The following is an 8,166-nucleotide window of genomic DNA, read 5'->3' on the forward strand; positions in this document are numbered from 1 at the left end:
TTTTGTTTTTCTCCCTTCCCTACGCAAAGATAATATAGTGTAGGGGCCCGTGGGGGTGTGTTGGATTGTTTTGTTAATTACCATGCTATTTCTGCTATCTCGGTGCTGTGTTTTTGGGCCGCGTGCCCGCGTGCAGGAATTACTTAGCACGAGGGGACTTGTCGTGATCTTCACTTCCCGAGGTCGAGGCCTCGCCGCGCGCTTCATGTCCTGCAAGGATTAGTCAGGAGGGGTATCTTCCGGTCTCGGTTGCGGAGGCGACCAACTCAGGTCCTGTGTTTGCAACGTGATGCCCGTGGGCCTCCAGCTTGGCCTTGAAGGTTTGGGTCTTGATGCCCTTTAGGACCTCCATGTTGGCGCGCTCAGCTGGGCCGTTGCTCCGAGGGTGTGCCACCGAAGCATAGCATATCTGCGTTCCAAGGTTAGCACAATATGTTTTGAAGAGATTGCTGGTGAACTGCGAACCGTTGTTGGTGCTGATGCGATTGGGTACCCCAAACCGGCTCACGAGGCCCCTAATGAACTTGAGTGTTGAGCCAGCCGGGATGGTGCGGACAGCTTCCACTTCGGCCCACTTAGTGAATTTGTGGATGGCGACGTAAAGGTAGCGATAGCCCCCTGGCGCCCGAGGAAATGGGCCAAGGATGTTCAGTCCCCAAACAGCGAACGGCCACGAGAGGGGAATGGTCTGAAGGCCCTGAGCTGGCTTGGAACTGACAGGCTTCACAAGCCTTCACCAGCTTGATTGCGTCATTGAGTGCTGTCGGCCAATAGAAACCGCTGCGAAACGCCTTGCCGACGAGTGTGTGCGAAGACGAATGGTGCCCGCAGTCTCCACTCTGAATGTCTGCCAGCGGCTCTTTTCCTTGCTCCCTGGAGATGCAACGTAGACTAACATCATTCGGCCGCTTTCGGTAGAGCTCTCCGTCTTGGATGCAGTAGGCCGTGTCCTGCAGCGCCACGCACTCCGCGTCCTCCTCCTTCTCCGGCAGGGACCCTTGCATCAAGTAATCCTTGAACTCTGTGGTCCAACATCCCTCCTGAGGCTCCAGCGCCAGGAGCAAGTGTGCCCCTGAGGTTGGGCCACAGGCCGAGGCTCACGAGGCACGCGGTTGAGGGAGCTCCTCCCTAGGTTGTGCCGTGCTTGATAGTGATGGCGCCACTGAGGATTTGAAGAGTCGCTCCTCGAAGATGCCAGGCTCCTAAGGCAGCTGCCTGGATGCCCTCTTGGCGATGTCATCAGCCTCTTGATTGGTGCCGCGAGGCACGTGTTGCAACTCCAGCCCCCAAAACTGTTTCTCCATCCCGCGGACCTCCACGAGATACGCTTCCATGTGCTCGTCCTTCGGCACGTATACCTTGTTGGAGAAGTTGATGAGGAGTTGTGAATCGCTCTTGATGATGAGGCGCTTTACCCCCAAGGCGACTGCAGCTTTCAAGCCTGCTATCAGGCCCTCATACTCCGCTATGTTGTTGGAGACCTTCTCTCTATGCTGGAAGCAGAGCTGCACATCATAGCAAAGCTTATCCTGAGTGGGGGATATGAGCACTGCGCCAGCCCCCACGACCTGTCATGAGAACGCTCCGTCGAAGTACATGACCCAGCCGTCCGGTGCTTCACTTCCCAGGGAAAGCGACCGATCCTCGCCCGCTTTGAGCCCCGGTGCCTCTGCCCATTCCGCCACGAAATCTGCAAGTGCGGCTCCCTTGATGATCCTGGTCGTGCTGAATTCTAGCTGAAATGCTTGTAGTTCGATGTTCCATTCAGCGATCCTCCCAGCTGAGTTGGGGCTCCTGAGTACCCTTTCCAAGGGGTATGCTGAGACGAACTTGATGGGATGGCCTTGAAAGTAGTGCCGCAGCTTACGCGAGGCCACTAACAGTGCGAGGAGGAGTTTTTGGGGCATGGGGTACCGCGCCCTCATGTCCCGTAGCACTGTGCTAACGAAGTAGACAGGGTGCTCGACGAGGTTGAGGGTGCTGGCACAGCCCGCGTCCTCCGGAGGTTGAGGTGCCTCCTGAGACGACGGAGCCCCCAGCGTTTGGTCGCTTGGAGAGGCCTCCTCTGCTCTGGGTGCGCTCCCCTGCTGAGGTTGATCCTTTTCTGTTGCGGTCGTGGTCTTCGCGAGGCCTTCTTGGCCTTGCTCTGCTTCGGCTAGGACGGCGTCTGCGGCCTTGGTCCGACGCTCCTCTCTAACGCCACAATGGCTGTGCTGGCGGAATAGGGGGTGGCTGCAAGGTAAAGCACCAGGGGCTCCTGAGGCCGCGGAGCTACCATCACCGGAGGGCTGGTAAGGTAGTTCTTGAGATCTTGGAATGCCTTGTCGGCCTCTTCAGTCCACTCGAATGGGCCCTTCTTCTTCATCAGCTTGAAGAAGGGCAGTGCCCGCTCCCCCAGCTTGGAGATGAAGCGTCCTAGCGCGGTTACACGCCCGGTGAGCTTCTGCATTTCTCTGAGGGTCTTCGGTGGGCTCATGTCTTCGACTGCCTTGACCTTCTCTGGGTCGACCTCAATGCCCCTGTGGGACACGAGGAAGCCCAAGAGCTTTCCTGAAGGGACTCCAAATACGCACTTCTCCGGATTGAGCCGCAGATCTACTTCACGGAGGCTCGCGAAGGTTTCTTCTAGGTCCTGTATCAGGGTTTTCGCCTCCCGAGACTTCACCACAATGTCATCGACGTAAGCTTTAGTGTTTCTCCCGAGCTGCCGGCCCAAGGCGATCTGCATCAGCCGCTGAAAGGTCGCTCCTACGTTGCGCAACCCAAACAGCATGCAAGTATAGAAGTACACTCCGCACGGGGTCAGGAAAGCCGCTTTCTCCACGTCTTCTACCGCCATCTTGATCTGGTGATAGCCCGAGAAGGCATCCAGGAAGCACAATAGGTCACACTCAGCGGTATAGTCGATGATCTGGTCGATGCGAGGGAGCGGGAATGGATCCTGCGGGCAGGCCTTGTTGAGGTTGGTGAAGTCGACACACATGCGTTCCTTTCCTCCCTTTTTTGGCATGACAACAGGGTTGGCCAACCAATCAGGGTAGCGGACCTCGTGAATGACCCCTGCTGCCTCTAACTTGTGCGTCTCTTTTACAATGAATGCCTGCTTTTCAGTGGACTGCCGCCTTGCCTTCTGCTTCATGGGGCACACGTTGAGATGATGTTCAATCAAATCGCTTGGGACTCCTGCAAGCTGATCAGGCTCCCATGCAAACACCTTCTTGTTAGCGTGCAGGAACCTGACCAAGGCCTCCTCCTGCGCAGGCTCGAGGTTGGCGCCTATGGTGAAGGTTGCGCCAGTGGATCCATCCTCGTCGACCGGTACCTTCTCGGTCTCCGCCTTGTCTTGGCTGAATAGCTGTTTCTTCTTAGCCGGCGCAGCCCCTTAGGATCGAGGACAACTGCGCTGGCGGGCTACGCCATCACGGCCGTCTTGAAAGCAAGCTTGAGCGCCTCCAACGCATCCCCGGTGTCTCCGGACACGGTAAGGACGCCGCTGCTCCCGGGCATCTTCATGAGGTTGTACGCCGGGTGAGTCGCTGCCATGAACTGGGCCAAGGCTGGGTAGCCGAGGATGTCGTTGTACGGGAGGCTGATGGGGGCGATGTCGAAGTCGATCAGCTCCGTGCGGAACTTGATGCGCTATCCAAAGGTGATAGGAAGGCGGACCTGCCCTATCGGGACAGTGGAACCATCAGTGACTCCTGAGAAAGGCTTGGTCGACTGAAGCTGATCGTATGGCACTTGGAGATTGTTGAACATCTCTATGGATAGAATGTTGAGTCCTGCTCTGCCATCAATAAGGGTCCTGGTGACTTGCACATTGCTGATGACTAGGGAACAAAGCATTGGGAGGACACCGGCTGTTGCTGCGCACTTGAGCTAATCCGCTGAGCTGAACGTGATGGCGCATGCAGACCACCTGAGAGGGTGCGTGGCTTCAAGCTCGGGGAGGACTGCATTCACCTTGCGAGGAAACTGCTTGAAGATGCGCTGTGAGGCTGGGGCCTGAGCACCGCCCAGGATGCAAGCGATCGCACGTGGCTCCTGGAAGCCCCCAGCCCCCTTGTCCTGATGATGGTCTTCATTCCTCCTTGGTGGCGGTGGTAGAGGAGGAAGGCCTGCATGGCCCTACGGGTGGTCCTCGCGAGGCTGATCTCTCCAAGCTCCCTTGCGAGGCAGGTCCTGCCAGCGGTCCTCGCGAGGTCGGTCACGCCACCCTTGGCGAGGGCCACGGTTGTCCCATCGTCCTCCACCTCTTGATCCGCCTCGGCCGTAGCCCTGATGGTTGCGCTCGGGGCGTCGTCTGACACGGCCTTCTTGCATGGTCCTGAGCTCATGGCATTCGTTGGTGTTGTGGGTGTGGAGATCATGGTACACACAGTACCGGCTGCCCTTGGACGACTTGTGTGTGTACCATGAAGCGGGTGCGCATCTCGTCCCAGAAGGAGATCGTGCCCGGAGCCAGGTTCAGGAGCCAGGTGCAGGCACCGTCCTTGAGTGCCATGGGAAACCAGTTCGCATGACATTTTTGTCCCCGTTGGCGGCTTTGATGCCCAGCTCATAGAGCTTTAGCAACTCCGCGGGGTCTGCAGTGCCGTCGTAGCAAGGAGGCAGGTCAGGCTTGAACTTGCCTGGCCAGGCGACACTGTGTAGCTCGGTGGTGAAGGCGCGGCGGCCTGCGGTGGCCACTGGAGCCCTCTGCTGATGTTGGGCTTGCTCCTAGGGATTCTCGCGGGCCGCTTCCTGGAGCAGCGCGGGGTCTTGACGTGGTGGCGCAGGGATGCGGTCATGGCGCACCGGTGCAGGGAGCATGCGAGCACCTTTTTGGGGACGAGGGATTTCTTGGCAGCTCCTGCCTTGTCGCGCGGGCGCCGGACGCGGTGGGTCTTGTCCTAGGGCCGCGCGCCTTAGAGCTAGGGCACCTTCTTGGGGAGGAGGAGGCGGAGGCACCTCCTGGTCCATGCCTCCTACGCAGGATGGAGGGCGAGGCAGCGAGAGGGACGACATAGGAGATCCCCCTGCAACGCTGACGGGCTCAGTGATGCGAGCGAGCCGGTCCTCGTAGAGGTCGTCGATGGGTCGGTAGTGCAGGAGCTCACGCGCCAGGAGCAACGCGGCATGCGCGTCCGTGGGGCGCGACGGGCGTGGGACGACGAACCGGCTGGAGTCAGCGATAGGGTGGCGGTGCGGCCTTCCCGCCGTACCGAAGGATGCAGAGATGAGGCCTGCTGCTCGTTCCCTGTCGGTCCAGTGGCAGTGTTGGCGGCAGGCGACGGGGAATGACGGGGGCACCCGCCGACGAGCGCCGTCTAGGGACGCGGGCGGCGAGAGCAGCCTGACGCTCAGCGCGAGCCCGGCGAGCGTCAGCCATGGACACGATGGAAGATTGAACTCGAACAACGGAAGAAAGATTCCGGCGCACCCCTACCTGGCGCACCAAATGTCGGATGTTGGGTTCCGGTAGACCCTTGAGGTTCAAACTCTAGGGTGCACGCGAAGATCTCTCCCCTATCTATCTACGTTCAATCATCTCGTGAGATCTAAGCTGAAAACGATGAACAACAAAAGGGACACGAGATTTATACTGGTTCAGGCCACCGTTGTGGTGTAATACCCAACTCCAGTGTCTGCTGTGGTGGATTGCCTCAGGGGCTGATGATGAACAATACAGGGGAAGAACGGCCTCGCGAGAGGTGTTCTTGAGCTGGTGCGATGAACCGCTTGGGTGAGTTCGATCGCCTCTCTCTCTCTCTAGTCTTCCCAAAATCTCTCTCCTCTACTCTGTGGTGGCTAGCTCTATTTATAGAGGCCCTAGGCCCCTTCCCAAATATTGAGCGGGAAGGGCGCCAACAACGGCCATTTCAAAGGGGAACATCTAGTACAAGTTATCCTGACTAAAGTTGGTCTTCGGCTGCCAAAAGCGCTGGCGATGACGCTATCTTGGGCTCCACGGTGACCTCCATCCTGCCGCTCCGCTGGTCTTGGTCTCGTTGCACTGAAATGGCAACCTTTGCCTAAAGCCTTGGTACTCCACGTCTGTGTTTGCCCTCTTTGCACCAAAGAGGAAACAAGGACACTACGCAGGCCGGCGCCCGCCTGGCGCCCGCCTGGTCTCGATCGTCATGGCTTGCGTCATGAGCACCTCGTGAGGTACCCTGCCTTGATCTCTCCGCCTCCTCGCGAGCCTGCCTGGCGAGGCCGTCCCTGAGGAAGCCTTGCATCGTCCTCCCTGCAAGTCTTGGCCCCTCGCGAGGGTCTTGAGTCTTGTGCTGATGAAGACGGGCCGTACCGGGCCACCACTTGAGCCACGCCACCGGCCGCAGGCAGGCAAGTCTGGGGACCCCCATTCCCAGAACGCCGATAGCTACTTCATGCATTCGAATGTAGGACTTGATTCAAACAATGAAGAATGGGGGGAAAGTCGTAGCATGAATCTAGGACTTGGTTCAAAGAGGAAACAACAGGGGGAAACTAGTGGAGACCAGGTACTCAACCGGTCTCTTGGCTGAAAAGGGAAATAATGGGAAAACTCAGACAAACTGGATAATGAACAGATCTATTATTGGTTGAAAAATGGACAGAAAGTGGCGGCTGGTGGACAAGTCAACAGAGTATGTCCAGGATTAGATTTGCTGCCCTCACATAGTAAAAGGTCTCCAGGATTAGATTTGCTGCCCTCACATAGTAAAAGGTCTCCAGGATTAGATTTTCTGCCCGCACATAGTAAAAGTTCTCTACGATTAGATTTGCTACCCTCACATAGTAAAAGTTCTCTAGGATTAGATTTGCTGCCCTCACAAAGCATGAACAATCTCGGCATCACCACTTTATGCCTCTTTGTAGCTACATTGTGCTAATGCGTCCACTGTCGCATGTCCTTATACCATCCTTTTGCTGTTGTTAATGTAAGGGCGCATGTAAAATGAAGCGATCACACTGTTACCTTAAGGACATGTCTAACCAGTGTTATTGTTAATCTAATGCCTCTAGTGATATGATGCAATTAAACTGTGTTAACAAATGGTACTCCTGCTGTTTTCCCAAGTATGATAAGTAAGTTGCTTCTTTACGCTGCTAAGTGACCTGGTGTCCCCATGGTCCCATGCCCTTAAACCAACTCTTTAGCTGCTGTTGATTTACTGTATCTGGTAAACAGGCAATGCCACAATTAAAGTAATCCCATATTTGACTAATGTCATAGTTGATCGTAATGCTTCCGGTAACATGAAGCATTACTCACGTTTTAAAATTTCTACTGTCCTTGAGTGATTGCCATGAACATAATTAAGTTGCTTCTTTTCATTTCGTGTATGTTTCCTATATTCTTATTGACCAGCAACTGTTTACTTTCTATCTTTTTGCGCAGATAGGGATATCCATTTCACCTTGTTGCTATTGTGACCTGTTGGTGAACTGCACAAAACACTTTTTTTGAATGAGTGTCTTGTGCAGTTCATCTAAAATGTCACGTGGGCAACATCTCTCAATTTTGGTGGAACTGCAGAAAATGGTGACTGGAGTTCCCAAAATCTTCGTCAAATTCTGTTGGTAATCTCGTGCAACATTTTATTAGCCTTTGCAAGATGAGTCGTCACTGTCACCAGAATGGCACTTTCTTTTAGTGGAACTGCACAAAAGGATAAGCAAATTATACTTGCACCTTACATGACCAGGATAGCCAACCTTAACGTTGCTCAATTTTAGTGCAACTACTAAAGAAGAACCTGCCAGCTCACGAGAGCAAGTACTTCTTGCTAGCTGAATGATGCAATCTTTGCTTCATTTCAGGTGAACTACAGAAAAAGGCGCATGAATTGAATCATGGAGCTGGAGGTTGACCTCATCCGAGTAGAGTTGCAGGTTCACCAGATCGAGTCGTGGCGGCATAGGGGCCCTCACACCGGTCAGTATTGTCCTTTATCAACATGATTGTGCTTTGTCATGCTGTGCCAACGTTGTTTTTTTAAATAAAGCTATTCTATCGCAATATTTTCTCGTTTGGGAAATAAAGTTTGCTTCAACTAGTGCCACTATTATAGTAATTTCAAGGGATCCGTCAAAGATTGACGCATCAGGAACTTATATAGAATTGGTGGGCCAAAGAAAAGGCCAATGTTTGTACAACCATCTCTACGGCTGCTACAGTTCTAAACCCATGCTCTTTCT

At 54.8% G+C, this 8,166-nt stretch overlaps 1 long non-coding RNA gene across 1 annotated transcript in view; it reads right to left on the minus strand.

Moving 5' to 3' along the window:
- Window positions 1–1,333: 1,333 nt before the first annotated feature.
- Window positions 1,334–8,166, minus strand: part of LOC123137730 (uncharacterized) — an 8,580-nt gene continuing 1,747 nt past the window's right edge. The window contains exons 2-3 of the long non-coding RNA XR_006468480.1: window positions 1,639–1,643; window positions 1,334–1,343 (exon numbers count right to left, since the gene is read on the minus strand). This is a non-coding gene — a long non-coding RNA (uncharacterized lncRNA). The remainder of the gene's footprint in view (window positions 1,344–1,638; window positions 1,644–8,166) is intronic.

This window comes from Triticum aestivum, chromosome 1B (genome assembly GCF_018294505.1).
Source record: "Triticum aestivum cultivar Chinese Spring chromosome 1B, IWGSC CS RefSeq v2.1, whole genome shotgun sequence".
NCBI lineage: Eukaryota > Viridiplantae > Streptophyta > Magnoliopsida > Poales > Poaceae > Triticum > Triticum aestivum.